Consider the following 20,597-nt stretch of genomic DNA (forward strand, 5'->3'; position numbering starts at 1 on the left):
TAGAACTATTTCCAGATACTTTAAATGGTTAGTTGGTATTGTATTGTTTGCTTATTGGTCTTAACTTTTACCAGTCTACAGAGCATTTTATGTCACCATTTCAAAAGTCATCTCTGACTGTATTTTTTTCTGTCTTTTATGAGTGTTAAACGATCCTTGTATTCCTGGGATAAAGCCCACTTGGTCATAGTACATTACCTATTTTCTCTATTGCTAGATTCAAATTGTTAATACTTTGTAAAGTACATTTTTATCTATCTTCACTAGAGATATTGGCCTGTTGTTTCTTTTCCTATAAAGTGTTTCCCTAATCTTAAGATTAGGATATTGCTGACCTCAATAATTTGATAAGTATTTCCTCCTCTCTGAATGACTGGAAATAAGTAAATGCTATAGATGTTCAAAAGAAAAATGAAACACTATGTCCCAGGAATGACTATAGGTAGTAGAATTTAAGTTTGGCCTAGGAACGATAGTATTTGGAGAGAAGGGTAAAGAAATGGCATAACTAAAGGTACAAATAGGAGAATTTAAAAAAATCTTAGGAAATAACTTTGGTATAACTACAATACAAATACCTTTGGAATGATGGAAGCAGTAGGTATCTGATATTCTTTTAGTCTGCAAAACATCGGAACTCAATTTTTTTATTTAATTAAGGTAATTGGTATATAACATTGTATTAGTTTCAGATATGCAACATAATAATTTAATCATTCTGTATACAACAAAATAATTATCACAATAAGTCTAATTACCATTGTCACCATATAGTGACCCCATTCACCCCTACCCCCTTTTCTGATAACCATCAACCTATTCTCCATATGTATGAGTTTCATTTTGATTTATTTACATATTTAATTTTTTGACTCCACAAATAAGTGAAATCATGCAGTATTTGTCTTTCTCTGACTTACCTTAGTGAAATTCTCTCAAAGTCCATCCATGTTGTTGCAAATGGCAAGATTTCCTAGTTTTTTATGGCTGAGTAATATTCTGTTGTATAATACACATTTTCTTTATCCATTCAAGTATCAATGAACACAAAGATTGTGTTGATATCTTTGCACACTAGCTAGATAACATGGTTCTTCTACATTTAATTTTTTGTGGAACCTCCACACTATTTTCCATAGTGGCTGTACCAATTTACATTTCCACCAACAATGCACAAAGTTTGCTCCACATTCTTGTCGACATTTGTTATTTCTTGTTTTCTTGGTGATAGCAGCCATTATAACATGTGTGAAGTGACATTGTGGTTTTGATTTGCATTTCCCTGATGATTAGTGCTATTGGCTATCTTCATGTCTTCTGTGGAAAAAAGGTCTATTCAGATTCTCTATCCATTGTTTAATCAGATCGTTTGGGGGTTTTTTGCTATTGAGTTGTGTAAATTCTTTATATATTTTGGACATTAACCCCTTATTGATTATATGATTTGCAAATATTTTCTCTCATTCAGTAAGTTGCCTTTTCATTTTGTTGATGGTTTCTTTGCTTTGCAGAAGTCTTTTAGTCTGATGTAGTTCTACTCGTTTATTTTTGTTTTTGTTGCCTTTGCTTTTGGTGACAAACCAAAATGTCATCACCAAGACTGATATCAAGGAGCTTACTGCCTATGTTTTCTTCTATGAATTTTATGGTTTCAGATCTTGTACTCAAATCTTTAACCCATTTTGAGTTAATTTTTGTGTATGGTACAAGACAATGGTCTAGTTTCATTCTTTTGCATAGGGCTGTCTAGTTTTCCCAGCACCATTTATTGAAGAGACTGTCTTTTCCCCCATTCTTGGAGCAATTGTTTTAAATTAATTGACTATACATACATAAACATATGTGTGTATATGTACGTGTATACATACATACATACATACATACATATACATACATACATACATGTACACATATATATACATGTACACACATATATATTGGTTTACATATATATGTATGTATATACATAATATATATTGGTTTATGTATATATGTGTGTGTATATATACATAATATATACATATGTATATATTGGTTTATGTGTATATATATATATTGGTTTATTTCTGGGCTATTATGTTCCATAGATCTGTATGTCTGTTTTTAACAATAAGCCAGTACCATATTGTTTTGAATAGTGTGGCTTTGTGGTATAGTTTTAAACCAGGGAGCGTGATATCTCCAACTTTGTTCTTCTTTCTCAAAAGTGCTTTGGCTATTGGGGGTTCCATACAAATTTTAGAATTATTTTTACTATTTCTGTAAAAAAAAAAAAAAAATGCCATTAGAATTCTGATAGGAATTGCAATGCATCTGTAGATTGCTCTGGGTAGTATGAACATTTTAACAATGTTAATTTTTCCTATCCATGAGCATGGAATATCTTTCCATTAATTTATGTCTTCAATTTCTTATCAATGTCTTATTTTCAGTGTACTGGTCTTTCACCTCCTTGGTTAAATTTATTCCTAGGTGTATCATTATTTTTGATGCAACTGTAAATGGGATTGTTTTCTAAATTTCTCTTTTTGATAGTTCATTATTAGTGTATAGAAATGCAATATATTACTGTATATGGATTTTGTATATTGATATTTGGAATGCTGTATTTCCATTTTCATTTGTCTCAAGATATTTATTAATTTCACTGATATCTTCAATGACCCATTGGTTATTCAGTAGCACACTGTTTAATCTCCAATTTACCAGTTTTCTTCTTGTAACTGACTTCTAGTTTCATTCCACTGTGGTCAGCAAAGACACTTGATATGATTTCAATCTTCTTAATATTACTGAGACTTGTTTTGTGGCCTAACATGAGATCCATCCTTGAGAATGTCCCATGTACACTTGAGAAGAATGTATATCTGCTGCTTTTGGATGGAATGTTTTGTATATGTCTACTAATTCATATAGTCTAATGTGTCATTTAAAGCTGATGTTTCCTTACTGATTTTCTGTATAGATGATCTTTCCATTAACGTAACTGGAGTATTAAAGTCCCGTACTATTATCGCATTGCTGTCAATTTCTCACTTTAAGTCTGTTAATATTTGCTTTATATATTCAGGTGTTCCATGTTGGGTGCATAAATATATACAAATGCATCCTCTTATTAGACTGAACCATTTATCAACATATAATGCCCTTCCTTTGTCTTTTTATACAGTCTTTGTTTTAAAGTCCATACTGTCTGATATGAATATAGATACACTACCTTTCTTTTAGTTTCCATTTGCAGGCAAATCTTTTTTCCATCCCTTTATTTCAGTCTGTATGTGTCCTTAAATCTGAAGTGAGCCTCTTATAGGCAAATACTGCCCTGTCTTCCAGATTGCAGATCCATTCTTCTGATTCATATAGTCTGCTGTTGAACCCCTCTAGCATGTTTTCCAGTTTAGTTACTGTATTCTTCAGCTCTGTGACTTCTGTTTGGTACTCTCAAATGTTTAATATCTCTTTGTTGAAGTTCTCACTGTGGGCATCTTTATGACCATTACATTGAATTCTTTATCAGGTATATTACTTGTCTCCATTTCATTTAAGGTCCTTTTCCTGGGGTTTTACCTTGTTCTCTCTTTTGGAAGTGTACCTCTCTTTGTTCATTTTGCTTATCTCTCTCTGTTTTTTTATATGTATTAGGCAAAACAGTCACCACTCCGAGTCTTGAGGGAGTAGCCGCGTGTAGGAAATGAGCCTTATCATTCAATTTTGCCCAAGCTCTTGGTTGTCTCTGGAACATTTTTGATTGTCTAAGAAGTCTAGTTTGTTCGTGATAAGTCACAGTTGTTAAAGTTGTGCTAAGCCCTGTCAGTGATCCAAAGGGAGGGATCTCAGTCAGCACCAAGTTTCAAGTTGATTGAAAGCTAGACTCTCAGGCAGCAGCTTTTAAAGCGTCAAAATATATACATTCCTTCTGGGACTGAAATCATAATCCATGCTGATGACCAAATCAGGTGATTCAGAGGATTCTCCTTGGTGACAGTTACAAAACCTGGGGCTGCAGACGAGTGTATAAGCTCCTTTCTGGGAGGTATCCGTTGCTCCTTAGGGAGAAGTTCCATAATTATAAGATTCCTTGTAACTGTAGGTTACTACACGGGGTGGGGGTTTTGGCAAGACTGCATCTCTGTCTCTCCCACCTGTCTCGATGTGGTCCTTTTAGCCTTTGTTGTGGCAGAGCCATTCAACTAGTTTTCAGGGTTTTTTTCAGAAAAAATTAATCCATCTGTAGCTTCAGATTTGGTATGTCCATGGGAGGAGGTGAACTTGAACTCCTCATGAGAGGAGGTGAGCCATCTTGAACTCCTTTCCAGCACTCACTTCTTATATTTAGGGAATACCTAATTTATGAAGTCATACCACTAACATAAGCTGAAAATGCCAAATTCTTTCTTTCAGTCTTTGCTGCAGCCACATTAAGGCATATGACTACACCTCTGCCAATCAGTCATTAGCCAAAAGTACAAAAAAGCAAAAATGGGTGACAGAAAGTAGCAGTTACATCAAGTTTTCAGCAGCAAAGTATGGCAGATCCTATAACTAATATACACATAGATAAAAGGTCAAATGTTTTCCCCCTATATTTGGTAAACAGACAAGATGTCTGTGGCTACCACTTCTATTCAGTATGGTACTAGAAGATTTAGCGTGCAATCAAGCAAGAAAAAGAAGTAAAATATACCCAGGTTAGAAAGAAAATGTCCTCTTTCACAGACTATATTATCATCTAGTTCACAGGTCAGCACACTTTTTCTTTAAAGGCACAGAAAGTAAATATTTTAGGCTTGTGGGCCATTTGGTTTCTATCACAACCATTCAATGTGCCATTGTAGACTGAAAACTGCCATAGACAATATAATAACAAATGGACATGGCTGTGTTTCAGTAAAACTTTATTTACAAAAACAAGTGGCTGACACATAGTTTGAGGATCCCTAAGCTTGTTTAAAAATATGATGGAATCTACCAACAAAGCTAGAAATAATATGTAAGATTTAAAAGGTTGGGAGAAACAAGATTAATATAGAAAACTCAATTGCATTTTCACATAGTGTAACAAACAATTGAACATGAAATTTAAAAACAATGTTATTTATACCAGTATCAGTATATGAAAGAGATAAATCCAACAGAGGATGTGAAAAAAAAAAAACAATAAACTGTCAACTGTCCACACATTGGTTTATAGATTCAATAGAATCTCAATCAAAATTATAGCAGGCTTTTACATTTAGAAACTGAAAAGGCAAATTATTACTTTATAGAACTTGAAATAGATAAAACAACTATGAAAAAAAGCGAAGGTCAAATTTCAAGACTCCTTCTAAAGATAAAGTATTCAAAATAGTGTAGTACTGGCATCGAGACAAATAGATCGTGGAACAGAACAGAGTACAGACATAAATCCACACATATATAGACAAATGAATTTTGACAAAAGTGCAAAGGCAAATTCACTGGAGTAAGGATAGTCTTTTCAAAAGTCTCGAACAACTGGATTTCCATAGGCAAAGGTGACCTTTCATCCACACCTTGCACCATAAGCAAAAATCAACTAGACCTCAATTTAAAACACTGGAAATAAATTTTCAGAAAAAAACATGAGACAAATATTAGTGACCACTTTGGATTAGGCAATGATTTCTTAGATATGACAACTCATAATCAGTAAAAGAAAACATTGTCGCAAAATGCATACTCTTAAAATTTAAACATCTACTCTTCAAAAAAATTACTGTTATAAAAATGAAAACACAAGCCACATCCTTGAAAAAATATTGCAAAGCATATATATGCAACAAAGAACTTGGATACATATGTATAAAGACCACTCAAAACTTTAGAGAAAAACAACTCAATTAAAAAATTACAAAAGATTTGAATAGACACCCCAGCAAAGAAGATATTCAGATGGCAAAAAAAATAACATAAAAATATGCTCAACATCATTAGTCATTAAGGAAGTGCATGTTAAAATCTTGAGATATTACTATATATCTATCTATTAGGAGGCTAAAATTAAAAAGACCAACCATATTAAGTGTTGGTGAGAATGTGAAAAAACTAGAGTTCACATACACCGATGGTGAAAATATAAAATGATATTACCACTTTGGAAAAAGGTTTAGACACTTTTTTAAAAAGTTAAACATACACCTGCCATTCTACTACTTGATTTTTACCTGAGTTAAAAAAAAAGCATGTGTCCAAAAAAATACATAAATGTTCACAGCATTTTTATTTGTAATAACCCCAAAGTGAAAATAACCCAAATATCCACCAACAGGTAAATGGATGATCGAACTCTAGAATATCTATACAATGTAATATTAATCAGAAGAAAAAAAAAGGAGTGACTGATACATGATACAACATGGATTAACCTCAAAATAACTGTGTTGACTGAAATACACAGACAAAATGGAGTACTCTAGAAACTGCAATCTAAATCTATAGGGACAGAAAGAAGATAAGTGAATGACAGGCAAAGGGAGGTGGATGGGAAAGGAGAGGAGAAAAGAACTACAAAGGAGCAATAGGAAATTATTAGGGATGATGAATACATTCGTTATCTCCACTGTGGTGGTTTCATAGGTGTTATATGTCGAAACTTTTCAAATATGTGTAGTTTATTATATGTAAATTATATCTCAGTAAAACCTGAGATATAATTTACATATAAAAAATATAAAAAATATAGGAAAAAAACTTTTTTACATTGGTTAGACAATGGTCTGAGGTACACCACACAAAAAAGCACAATTAAAATTTATTAAATTGGACTTCATTAAAATTGAAAAATTCTGCTCTTGAAAGATACTTATAAACAAATAAAAAGATGCAGATTGAGAAAAAATATTTACAAATCTTATACCTAGTGAAGTTTTGAATCCAGAAGATTTTTTCAAATCTCTAAAATCAGTAAGAAAACAAACAAAAAAACAATTTTAAAAATGGGCTGAAGATCTGAACACATACTTTACCAAATAAGATACATAGGTGGCAAACTGGCACATGAGAAATTGTTCAATATTCTAAGTCATTAGAAAAAGAAAATTAAAACCACAATGAGATGCTACTACCCACCAGCCCAATGGCTAAAATTAAAAAGACTGACCCTACCAAGAGCTGGCCAGGGTGTGGAAGCATTGGGACTCTGATAAACTACTTGAAGGAATGTAAAATGGTATAGTGTTTTCAAAAAATACTTTGGCAGTTTCTTTAAAAAGTTAATTAAATACATATACATTGTTGAATATACTCAGTTATTCAACTTCCAGGAATTTATTCAAGAGAAAGGAATTCATATGTCCACACAAAGAATTATCACAATGTTCACAGCAATTGTATTTATAATAGCCAAAAATAGCCAAATGTTCATCAACTGAATGGATAAACAAATTGTGTTAATATATGTACAATGGAATACAATAAAAAAGTAAATTATTAATACATGCAACAACATAGATCTCAAAATAAATATGCCAAGTGAAAGAATCCAGAATAAAAAAGAATACATACTGCATGACTCCATTTATGTAAAAGTCAAAAAATGAAAACTAATCTTCTATCCATTTCATTGGAATGCTGTGACAAATTACCACAAAATTCAGTAGCTTTAAACAACAGAAACTTATTCTGTCACAGTTCTGAAGTCCAAAAATCCAAAATTAAGGTGTCAGTAGAGTCGACTCTTTCCATAGGCTCTGAGAAAGAATCTACTCTATGCCTCTCACCTAGCATCTGCTGGCTGCCAGCAATACTTGGCAATCTTTGGTTTACAGATGTGTCACCCCAACTTCTACCTCCACTGCATCAACCCTCTATTATCTTCTAAGGACACTTGGAATTGGATTGAGGGACCACCCTAATCTACAATGAACTCATCTCTAGATCCTTAATTACATCTTCCAAATGAGGTCATATTCACAGGTTCCAAGTGAATATATCTTTTGAGAGGCCACCATTAGACCCACCACAAATGTATAGTGACAGAAAGTAAATCAGTTTTTGTATGGGGATGGGGAAAGATGAGGAAAAAGGATTACAAAGCAGCATGAGAAAACTTTTGAGGTGATGGATATATCCATTATGTTGATTTTAGTATTGGCTTCATGGGTATACATTAAAAGTTATTAAAGTATACTCTTTGCAATAAGAATACCATTATTTCACATGTCTGAGCCTCAAAATACAACCATCGAATGGTATTTACCAAAGTAGGTGATCACAAATTCAAAGTAAGATAAAGACAAATGATATGGATTTGAGAAAGAATAGAACAAACTGAGCTATAAATTTTATAAATAACAGAGCCTAAGGAAAGAGTTCCACTATATGAAAGGAAAGAAAGGTAAAAATTTTTAAAGCTTAAAACTAGTACTCTGAAAAGTGCCTGCTACAAAGATCCTCAAGAAATATATATATATGTGTATATATACAAAGTCAGTGTATCAATGATTAATACATGAAAAGATCAACTCATCCATGAAGCATTTATTCAGAGTTCCCTGTGATAAAAATAAGGTAGTATTCATAAGCCTATGAAACAAAAAGTAAGGAGCACAGAACATCAAAGAAAGTTGCAAAAGCTAACAGTAATGGATGACTTTTTAAGGTGGCTGTATATACCAGTACTGCAAATGAGATTTTCTTAAAACAACACTAGCATAAACATAGTCAAAAAATTAGTTTCCATCTTAATTCTCATTTGCCAAGAACAAAATTTTACATGCCAATGACTACAGTGGGATGAAATATTAAAAAGGAGGAGCAAAAGAGAAAAGAAGAAGGACCCTCAAAGACTGGTCCCTTCCAAGACTCATAATACCTACAATTTGGTGATGCACTGGAAAATCTGCTGAAACACAAAAATTCTTGCCATATTGTTTAGAAACCACTAAATTAGACACATATGCAAGATGCATTTTTCTATTCTACAAAAAGTTCAAAGTTAAAAAACATAGAAAAACAAATATCTATAGATTTATCACAAATAAACTTTATTATGTTATATATAGAAAATATATCACATTTTATAGGGCCAAAAAATAATCCTTGGAAAAAAACAAACATCTTCTTTAATGAGCAACACCCATTTGTTCTAGTGTACTAAGTTTAACTCACATGACTAGCAGCTTGGTTTGGCAATCTCAATGCATAAGACAAATAATTCATAAAAGTTTGACAATATTATTTTTAGTTCACATGCTTCTTGGATTGAGCTCATAAATGCTTCTACTTTATGCTACTCTAGGGACTCCATTCAGACACAAATACATTTGTTAGCCATTGGGAGGCTAAGGGAGGAACTCTGTACAGACACCATTATATTCTGAGACTCCAAACATACACATCCCATTTGGGCAGATATTTAGAATACAACAATTAAAAATTGATTGTTGCTGCTTCTAAATAGAGTCAAAGAAGTATGACAGTATAATTGAGAGTACACAATACTATGTACGAGAAGTACATATCTACTAACGGTTAAGGTTACCAATGGTCATGACCTGATAAGTTTTAACAATTTAATTGATCTCTCATAAAACTTTCATAAAACAATGTTAGAATGGTTACACAAAACATCTTGTTAAATGTAAGCAGTGTTTATAAGTAACTTGGTTATATTATGAAGCACAAAACATTTTTATTTTTAATGAGGGACAAAAATATCTAAAATTAGAACTTAACACAAACATCTGAATCAATTGTTTTCCCAACTACTTGCAAACAAAATATTTCAAATTCCGTACACGATTCTGCAAACCCATGAGTACAAACTCTAATCTTGACACTGAATTTGGATCATCTCCATGGAGGAAATCCATGAACCAGATGTGAATTTATTCTTCCAGATGTATTTTATATGTTTGAGGAAAAATAAAACATTTCTTCACTGCCTTTGAGGTCACTTAAAAATACACTAAGAACCGGCAAAAGAGGAAACCTACAAATGAGTCTTGCACTACTCTTAAACAGTCATTTACCGAATTATTATTAAACTAATCAAACTACATATACAGTTGCTATATTACCAATGAATATTAAAGTAACTGGTAATTCAAAATCAATTTAACATTTATAATCGACCAATTTTCTCAATGTTCAGTAACCATACTAATTACACCAAATTGCTTTAGACAATTTTTGTGTTAACATTATAAGGAAATAAAAAAGAAAAAATATGCCTACAGTTTTAATTAAAATATCACGACCTCAACATCTGAGATAAATTTCTACACAGAAATAAATGAATCACAGCAAAATTTAATAAAGTTAGTAACACATCTGAATCTAATTGTATAGTTCCAAAGTTTGAAATCATCTTATAATACCAGTGACACAAGTTCAATAATTAAGAAATTAAATATCACAAAAAACAACCTCCATCACATTAAGATCTCAACTAACTAGAACCAAAAATGGTTCCTCTGGCACACATATTTCCTTTGCTCTCCACCAGAGATCCTTCAAATACTTAATAGCTCCTGTTCAATTTTTAAAAAATATATCCAGGAAAATAAGTGATCTTGTTGAAATGTTTCATTTTATCCAGGAAAAGGATATACACATGTATTAATTAGTTACGATAGTTGCGAATGTAACTTTAATAAATACTTATATGAACATTGTTTCATATACTAAGAAATAGCAGCTAATTGTGCATCAACACAAACTACAGAAGTATATACACACAAACATATTAAAATGACTTAATTTTTGTATATCTTATGTTTTCAAGGATTTAATAAGAACGTTAAATTTAAGATATCCTGGCATTAATATCTTAAATTTATTAACCTACTTTAATTTTAATAAAAATATAATTTTTGATGATTTCACAGAAGCATTTTATGTATATTCCAAGAATTTAAATCCTGAAATAAAAGAAAAAAATTTACAGGTAGGAAATATCATATAAATAATTACTACTTAACCTAAGGGATGGGGATGATTTGCTATATGGATCAAAAATAAGTATGAAGTAATAAACAAGAATATATGCTATGGCTTATAACTGCAATAACTCAAATCAGAGATAACAGTGTTTCACTTCCAATACTATACAGTACCAGAAATGATTTTACACCCACACATATTTGTTTAATGCACAATTTTGGTATTCTGCCAATAACTCAGCTTCACTAAAAATTCCTCCCTGGACGTAAGTAACTGTGGTTGGGTCTTAAATACAAATAAATTAAGAACAAAAATTTAAGTGCTCTGTTACAGATGTTTTCTTTTCACTTAAAAATATCTATCAGGCACAAAACCTCTTATATGCTTAAACAGTTTTAAGTTTTATTTAAACCTCACACTTGAATTTGAACAAAAACTTACTCTGAATTGCAGAAAAATAAAAATTCTCTGCTTTCAGGGAACAAGATATGAGTAACAGGTAGGAACACTAGCCATAAACTTAAAATGTCACATTCTACACATAAGATTGAACCCTTCATTTCTAAAATATACCTGGCTTTTCTTTGATTTAAACCCATGAAAGAATAATAAAAACCTGAGAGTAAATCTGGCATTTCCTATCAAACAAGGATAACTGGAATCTTTAATAAGTCAGTTAGCAAACACATCACTGGAGAAAATAAAGTCTGTAGGATGCAAGAAATAGAACATACAAATAAAAAGAATAAACAGAAGAGGTAAAATGAGGGAAAGAAAAATTATTTAAATCTGACGTAGTTCTTTACATTAAAAAAGTGCATAAAAAGGAAATAGACAAAAACTTACCAAGTATGTTGAAAACATGATGAAAAATAAATAGGTAAAAGGTGGATTAAATTTGTATACTTAAGATGGAGAAAGAAAATGGGAATTTTTTTCCTCTACTAAATTATTTTATTAAGTATCAAAGAACTGTCATATCTGACAGAGAACATTCTCTAATAATAATACACATGCTTAAAACGATATACTATTTTGGGTGGGATTTTTTCCCCCAGCTTTACTGAGGTATAAATGACAAATAAAATTCTAAGATATTTAAAGTGTACAATATGATTATTTGATATACATATACATCATGAAAGTATTCCCCCAATGAGTTAATTAACACATTTATTATATATATGTATATGTATACATATATATAATAAATTTATTATATATATGTATATGTATACATATTATATATAATATATATAATAATACATATATATAATAAATGTTATATGTATACATATATATGATAAATGTGTATACATATATATGTATATGTATGTATATACATATATACATACATATACATATATATAATAAATAACGCCTACAGCACTTGGTATTCCTAAGGTGGTCTCCCATCCAAGTACTAACCAGACCCAACCCTGCTTAGCTTCCAAGATCAGACGAGATCAGGCACATTCAGGGTGGCATGGCTGCAGACACAGTTATAATATTTTTTGAAATCTTATGTATTTTTATTAAACCTTATAAAACAAATATTTTCATAGAGTAAATCATAAAATATCAAAATGTAGACAAACTTGTTCAATCTAGTATTTCTCTATAGGAATTATAATAGGTCAAATAAGGAGAAAGATTATAATTATGAAATATTTATGAATATTTTTAAAACATTAAAATATTACTATATTTTCAGTCACTATTTACTGAGAACCTAACACAAGATATCACAAGATAGATATTCCACTAAATGTTAGAGTCAGTTGGCAAATAAGCAAAGCATGATCCTTGCCCTCATAAAGGTTACTTTCTAGAGGGGCAGCGAGAGATGTAACTTAGAAATATGATAAATGCTACTCAGGAAAATCATTCAATTTTTCATTTTCTGGAACATTTCATACATGAGGTAACTTACTAATAAAACTTTTGGTAAAATCACAAGTGAAATAATTTAGACTGGTGTTTCCCTTACATGCAGTTTTTATAAACTAAACCCAATTAATGGTTAGAGTTCTTTTTAGATTATCTTTTTAGTCAACTCTAGTAATTTACATGTTTCAAAAAAAACCCAGAAATTCTAAATTTAACTCAAAATTTCATATTTCTATAATACACCTGTTCAAAGATACTATTATAATTTTTAAATCTCAACATATATCCTTTACATTTCTGATATGATTAGCATGTACTTCTATCATTTCTTGATCAATGTTGTTAGGGGGATTTGCCAAAGTTCAAATACTGGTTCCATCATTTACAAGTTGTGTGTACTTAAGTTTTTTACTTCTCTGGGCTCAGTTTTCTCAATTTTTAAATAGAAATAAAAACAGTTCTTATTCCAAAGAAATATTGAAGGAATTAAACAAAATAATACATGTAAAGTACTTAGAACACACCTGGCAAATAATAAGTGTTCAATAAATATTATCTATTATTACTAAGTGTGGATTCATTTTTATGTATCATTTGGAACACCGTGAACTTCTTCACTCTAAAATCTCTAGATTTTCTTTATTCTGGAAAAGTTAAAGCTTTTATCTTCATTTTCAGACATGATCTCTTCTTCCTTCTCTCTATTCTCCGGTTCTGAAACTCCTATTCGACATAAGTTGGACCCTCTCATTCTGTCTTCTGTTTACTTAACATTTCCTTCTTATTTTTTTTTCTTTGTATATCTGTGCTGTTTTCTGGATCTTATCCTCATAGCTCTTCAAATTAACTAATTCTTTCCTCAAATAATTATACAATACTATAGTAAGAAACATGCCATGGCACATAGAAAGAACACAAAAGTTTGTTCAATGAAAATTACAGACATTTTAATTTCTATTACCGTATTTTTTCATTTCTTATTGTGAAAATTCTCCACTATGGTTCTTATTCCTTCTTTTAATCTCTAATCATTTTAAAACAAACCTGTTTTATAGTCTCTTCATGGTTTTTCCATTATTTCGAGTTCTTGTTGTATTTCAGTAAAAAAAGAATGTTTTGGTCAACGACAAACTGCATATACGTCAGAGATCTCACTAAGATTAGAATGGAACTAAAAAATTCCTATCATCTAGTAACGTAGCCATCATATGTCATAGAGCAACACATTACTCATGTGTTTGTAGTGATGCTCGTGTAAATAAACCTACTGTGCTTTCAGTCATATAAACGTACAGTAGATACAATTATGTACAGGACATAATACTTGATAATGATAATAAACAAATGTTATCGGTTTATGTATTTACTATACTCTTACCGTTATTTTATCTTTCTTTTTTTTTTAACACCTACAGCACCTGGTATTCCTAGGTGGTCTCCCATCCAAGTACTAACCAGGCCTGACCCTGCTTAGCTTCCAAGATCAGACGAGATTGGGCACGTTCAGGGTAGCATGGCTGTAGACTCTTACCATTATTTTAGAGTGTACTCTACTTATTAAAAAATTTTTGCTGTAAAACAGTATGCCATGTTACACCAGCAGCAATCTCATACATCTTGTGTTTACTGCATCTCTTGATTGCATCATTTTCTCTTGTGCTGGAATTAATCTCAAATGACTTTATAATTTGGTGTAGCCTAAGTATATAGTGTGTATAAAGTCTACAGTAGTGTACAGTAATGTCCAAGGCCTTCACATTCACTCACCACTCAACTCACTGACTCCCCAGATCAACCTCCAGTCCTGCAAGCTCCATTCATGGTAAGTGCCCTACACAGGTGTAACATTTTTTAAATCTTTTATACTATATTTTTAATGTACTTTTTCTATGTTTTGTATGTTTAGATACACAAATACTTACCATTGTTACAAATGCCTGCGATAATCAGTACAGTACATGCTGTCAGGTTTGTATCCTAGGAGCAATACTCTACATTAGCAGTCCCCAACCTTTTTGGCACCAATTACTGGTGCCCCTATTAGAATCTAATGCCTAATGATCTGAGGTGGAGCTGAGGTGGTGCTGATAGCACTGGGGAGCAGCTGCAAATATAGATAAAGTTTCACTCACTGCTGCTCACCTCCTGCTGTGAGGCCCAGCTCCTAACAGGCCATGGACTAGTAGGGGTCTGCCGCCCGGGGGTTGGAGACCCCTGGTCCATAGCACACAGCCTAGGTGTATAGTAGGCTATAGCATTTAGGTTTGTGTAAGTATACTCCATAATCTTCAGATGACAATGAAATCACCTAACAGCGCATTTCTCAGAATGGATGCCCTCTGTTAAGCAGTGCATGACTGTATTTTTCTGCTTGTTATGTTTACTGATTGTCTGCATGGTGGTTTGTTTCCCTGTATGGTTTATAATGTCTACAACCTTCATCAGAGGTTGCTTTATTATGTGGGAACCTTGTGTACCATGAGCTATGAAAACAAATCTAAAGAACAGGTACATGTGTTAATTTGCTTTTGGCAGGCCCCAAGTAATTTCATTGGACCCTGACCAGGAAGATGAAAAAGAGGTTCATCTGTACATTTGAGTCTGTATGAACTATTTACATATACATACATTTTTGTTTTATATTATTCTTTTAATTATGATGTGGATGACTTCATCATCATTACAGAAATTCCTGGCTTTAGTAAGCAAATAAACATATCATTATTTTAGATGCTTTTCCCTGAAATAATAATACATTTAAATCATACCAGAAATGTATATTCCTATCCCAAGTACTGGCTATTCTAAACTTTTCTATAAATCACCTTTTTAACAAAGAACTGCAATATATTGCTACATATTTTTAGAATAGTGATAATAATAATCGTAAATACATTTGGGTAGTACATTAAGAGTTTACATAATCCTTTCGGTAAAGTTAAAACAGTATCTTTCATTTGTTTCCATGATCACCCTAGTTGGATTTACCATCCCAATTTTAGACATAAAGATCTGAGGTCCAAAGCTATTTGCTTGTTGTGCACACACACAGAAATGTACTATACTCTCACTATTCATTAGTATTCTTCTATGTTTCCTGCTAACCTATTAAACCCTGTAGCTCTCCTCACCTATTTTATTGCTCCAATTATTGGTATATAATCCTAATTGAGACTTCAAATCTACTAGACACATAATACTGCTAAAGGCATTATTAAAAACCATATAATCTCAAATATAATACATAATCTTTCACACTTGAATATTTCTATAGTCAGGGTGGATCTTCCAATTAACATCACAAAAAACCTCCTGGTGATTATGCAGAAAAGTAAGTATGACACCACTACAAACACAATTGCGCCCATAAAATATCTGTTCATCATATGAATTTCACTTTGGTTGAGATATTTACATTTGTAGCACCAAATGTGATTGAGTTTTAATTCAAATTTAAACCTCTAGTTGTCTGTTAAATTTTTAAAAGATTGTACTGTAATGATGCTCTGAAACAGTAAGAATATAAAGTTGATTGTCACATACTAAGATAATTAAATACAATAGAAAATATGAAATCTTTAAAAATTGATTGCTGAATTCCAGTGCCAGGACAGAATTTATGCATCAGGGAAAATTCCGATACTCTCCAAACATTTCAAAAAAGCACCGATAGATTGATTTTCTAAAACACAGTTTTTGTCATGTAACCCTCCTGTTCCTGAATCTGTTATAGCTTCTTACTGCCTTCTAATTCAAATCTACACTTCTACACAACTTTCAAGGCCATCTACTATCTGGCTTCATAAATTTATGCAATTTTAATAAGCATTTTTCTCTACTTCTACCTCTCCGAGCTCTACTTTAGTCTGTCTCTTAAAGGAAGTCCCTATCTTCCTTACAATCCTGCTTTGATCTGTTCACTTCTCCCTAATCCTCTTCTTCCTAGAGAATAAAACCCTTACATCTTCCGTTGCAAGTCAAGTCTTAATCTTAATTTTGAATTCCTACTGTAGCTAGAGACACTATTATACAAGTTACCAATGACACTTATCTATTTGTTTCTTAACTATTCCTTTCTCCTAACTTAGAGTTTGAGAGCCTTGGAAATATGAAAAACATTATCCATCCTTTCTCTTCTCTGAAGAAAAGGAGGTCTTAAAATGTAGGAAACTGAATCTCAGAGAAATTAAATTATTAAATTAAATCAAAGAGCTAAATAGTTCAACCTAGTCAAAAATCCAGTTGAGTGATCTTTCCCTTCACACAGTATTGACACATGAGATAAGGAGCAAAACAAAAGATATGTCCTATTTTGCTTTTTAGCTTAATATAAAAAATAAAGTCACAAACAGGTCTCATTACATGTTAACCTAATGAAATTCCTCTTTCCCAATTAGACTAATAGTTTATAAATTTTGAATTAAAGTTCCAATACAAATTAGGTGTGATTATTGGGAGGGGAGCAGAGAGAGAGCATTAGTTATGGACTTGCTTAGAGACAGAAAGTTGTATTTAAACTTAGTAAAGCAGCCTCAAGAGTCTCTCTTGGGTGCTATTTACACATTTTTGTGTGTGTGTGATTACAATCATGCAATATGATTCCATTTGCGATTTTGAGTAAAGTTGGAATGCTGTATTCCCTAAAGAATGAATAGTGTTTAAGTTTAAGGAAAAAAAAAAAGGAATGTGATACTTCTGGTCAAAAGTTCTCTTTCTGGAATTCATGATAAATGAAAAGAATTTTGGCAGTTCCTATGTCATTCTGCATCTCACAGGCAACGTGCAATTTCTCATGTCATTACAACTCAGTTATTCACTGAAACAAGTGATCTTATTACAAAACAAGTTAAAGAAACAAACAAAGCCTCCTTCAGTTCCTGCCTTGATTCATTATTAGAATTCACCTTTCCTTTCACCTCACCCACAAACCCAGATATTGAATGCCAAATGTTGGTCTCACTGCAGGACAGGACATTAGATAATTTAAACATCAGCGAAACTGAATTCGGCTATCCTTAGTCACTGACTGATGACTCTATTCCTATTTGTACATTTTTTAAGTAGTACTATGTTCTTCCCGGAAGTTCTTTTTGCATTCCAGTTTACGACAGGGACTAAAATATAACAAAGGCACAAAGGAAAAATGCAAAGAGTCAAGTGTCAGGACAAGTTAGAAGCATACACATATATGTAGGTAAGTCTGGTCTAATTCTTGTTCAGTAAGATATTAATCTTATGAAAAATTTTAAAGAAATATTAAATTTATCCTAAAGAAACAATTCTGCCTTAGGATCAAATTTAAAATGTGATCAGAAAGTGTACATTCTAACATATGTAAGGGGAAAATATTTACAAAGCATTTTATAATTTCATAGTAAATAATATTTGATTGTACCATACATCCTGTTTTTCTAATGTCATGTGATAACTGTATATAAGAAATATTACCATCAATTTTTCATCTCCCATTTTAGAACAGAAACTAAATATATCTGCTCCCTGCCCCAAATGAGAGATGACATGATTGTAGTTGAAATTAATTTCTAAAATTTATCTAGATGAGCTTCAAAATAGAATTTTATAAGAACACTAGAAATTACAAACATTTAAACAGTTGTACACATTCTTTATCTAAACTGAGCAGAGTTCATTTAATAAATAACTATTGTCTTTACTTCTACTGCTGATTACCTGCTGGAACACTATATAGACACACACACATCTTTCTCTGTTAAAGTCACATCTGCAGGAAAAAAGGCTACTAAAATAAGAACAAGTTGCTGTTCTAAGTTAATATCCTGCTAGTAGATATTTTGTAATGCTCAGGGCTGTAAAAATGTTCTTGAAAAAATAGTTTTATAGTCCTATATATTTAAGGCAGAAATTCCAGACTGAAAATTTGAATGGTAGTTGTATTATTAATGTATTTTATTGAATAAGTCTGACACATTTGTCTGAGTCTCCAATTTGTACCATATTTCCTAAAATCCTATAACAAAATTTGTCTTGGTACTCCCTGTTCACCTTGCCTTTCGCATCAAATATATTTAGCATTTATGATTCTCACGTGTAAATACAAATCAACAACAAACTAGAGACAAATTTCAGTTTGAAAATCCATAAAGTGAGAATTTGGATATATGTACAGATAAAAATGTTAGAGGTATACAACAACACAATTCTAGTTTGTGCTTAATCTTTCAAATATAGCAAGTTTAGGTTAAATGCTATTTAACTGTATGTATACCACTATAAAGTTATAGGTAGATTTAAAAAATTCTTGACCAATTGATACGCTATTACCTTGTTGGCATGGCTGAAAACCATTCATAAGACTACTTGATATGTTTTCACAAATTTCTTCAATTCACTATTAAAAAGAGTTGCGTTCAACTCTGATGGATAAATTATTGCTTCATAAATTAGATTTTAACAGTATGGAAATCAAAGAATATTTAATTTCCTGGAATGAAATTATTTAAAAGATTACATAATATCGTCTACCTAGTAGTTTATCTTACAATTCCTTATGTTTATTTCAAAGCTGACTATGCTACAGAATCACCGGGGAAGCTTTTAAAATTTTTCAATGCCGGGGCAGGACCTCATCACCTCATACCATTTGTCAGAATATCTTGGCAGTAGGCCTCAGTATCAATATATTTTTTAAATTGTAGTAAAAACAAGTAACACAGAATTTACCATCTTAACTATCTTTAAGTATATAGTTCAATAGTATTGACTATATTCACATTGTTGTGCAACTAGATCTCTAAAATATGTTGCATGACTGAAATGCTATACCCATTGAACATCTCCCCAGCTCCTGGCAAACACCATTCTACTTTCTGTTTCTGAGTATGACTACTTTAGGGACCTCATATAAAAATGAAACCATACAGTGAACCTCAAGGTTCATCCATGTTGTATCATGTGCCAGTACGCTTTTTTTTTAGTACTTTCTTTTTTAAGGCCAATGTATATACCACATTTTCTTTATCCATTAATCAGTCAATGGATGCTTGGGTTACTTCCACATTTTAGCTATTGTGAATATTGTGGCCATGAACAAATATCTCTTTGAGACTCTGCTTTCGATTATTTCGGGTATATACCCAGAAGTAGAACTGCTGAATTATATGATAATTCTATTTTTAACTTTTTGTGGAACCCCTATACTGTTTTCTACAGCCGCTGCACCATTTTACATTCCCACTAACAGTGTAGAAGAGTTCCAACATTCTGGCTAATACTTGTTATTTTGTTTTCTTGACAGTAGTCATCATAACAGGTGTGAGGTGATATCTACTGTGGTTTCAATTTCCATTTTTCTATTAGTGATGGTTGGTAAAATTCAAGGAATAACCTTTGGAGTCTTAGATAAGGAATTGACATTTGGAAAATAAAATAATCATGGACAGGCTAGTAATGGTTGAAATACACTTAGATAATAGTCAAAACTTTCAGGTAAGACAGGTTTGCTTCATCCACCCCACTCGAACTGCGCCCTTTCTTGAACCTACCCAGTCTCCTTTTGCCATTGAGTATTTTCTCTTTTAATTCACTTCTGTTTTATGAAATAATATGAATTTGGGAATGTTTCTTATTTTTCACTGGAATATTTACATATAAAGCCTTAACACTATTTAGATAAGAAAAGATTTCTTTTTTTCCACATGGTAAGAAGGAGAAGCTTTAAGTCACAAGTATGAGACACAGGTACTCACAGTTGTTACTCTCACAACCCAATTTTAAAAATGACTAACTTGTATTTGGTTACCTATTTTGCCTAAGGCTGACTA

At 31.9% G+C, this 20,597-nt stretch overlaps 1 protein-coding gene, 1 long non-coding RNA gene, 1 other non-coding gene and 1 pseudogene across 6 annotated transcripts in view; 1 reads left to right on the top strand and 3 right to left on the bottom strand.

Moving 5' to 3' along the window:
* Positions 1–20,597, bottom strand: part of SBF2 (SET binding factor 2) — a 369,201-nt gene that overhangs the window by 253,944 nt on the left and 94,660 nt on the right. The gene's annotated exons all lie outside the window — the stretch shown is intronic.
* LOC120603274 (uncharacterized) lies at positions 12,284–12,403 on the bottom strand (annotated as a pseudogene).
* On the bottom strand, positions 14,202–14,320 carry LOC120603244 (5S ribosomal RNA). The gene has a single exon (XR_005652990.1). It is a non-coding gene; the product is annotated as a 5S ribosomal RNA (ribosomal RNA).
* Positions 17,910–20,597, top strand: part of LOC120603190 (uncharacterized) — a 63,005-nt gene continuing 60,317 nt past the window's right edge. Inside the window, exon 1 of the long non-coding RNA XR_005652968.1 lies at positions 17,910–17,989. This is a non-coding gene — a long non-coding RNA (uncharacterized LOC120603190). The remainder of the gene's footprint in view (positions 17,990–20,597) is intronic.

This window comes from Pteropus medius, unplaced genomic scaffold (assembly GCF_902729225.1).
Source record: "Pteropus medius unplaced genomic scaffold, Ma_sr-lr_union100, whole genome shotgun sequence".
NCBI classification, from domain to species: domain Eukaryota; kingdom Metazoa; phylum Chordata; class Mammalia; order Chiroptera; family Pteropodidae; genus Pteropus; species Pteropus medius.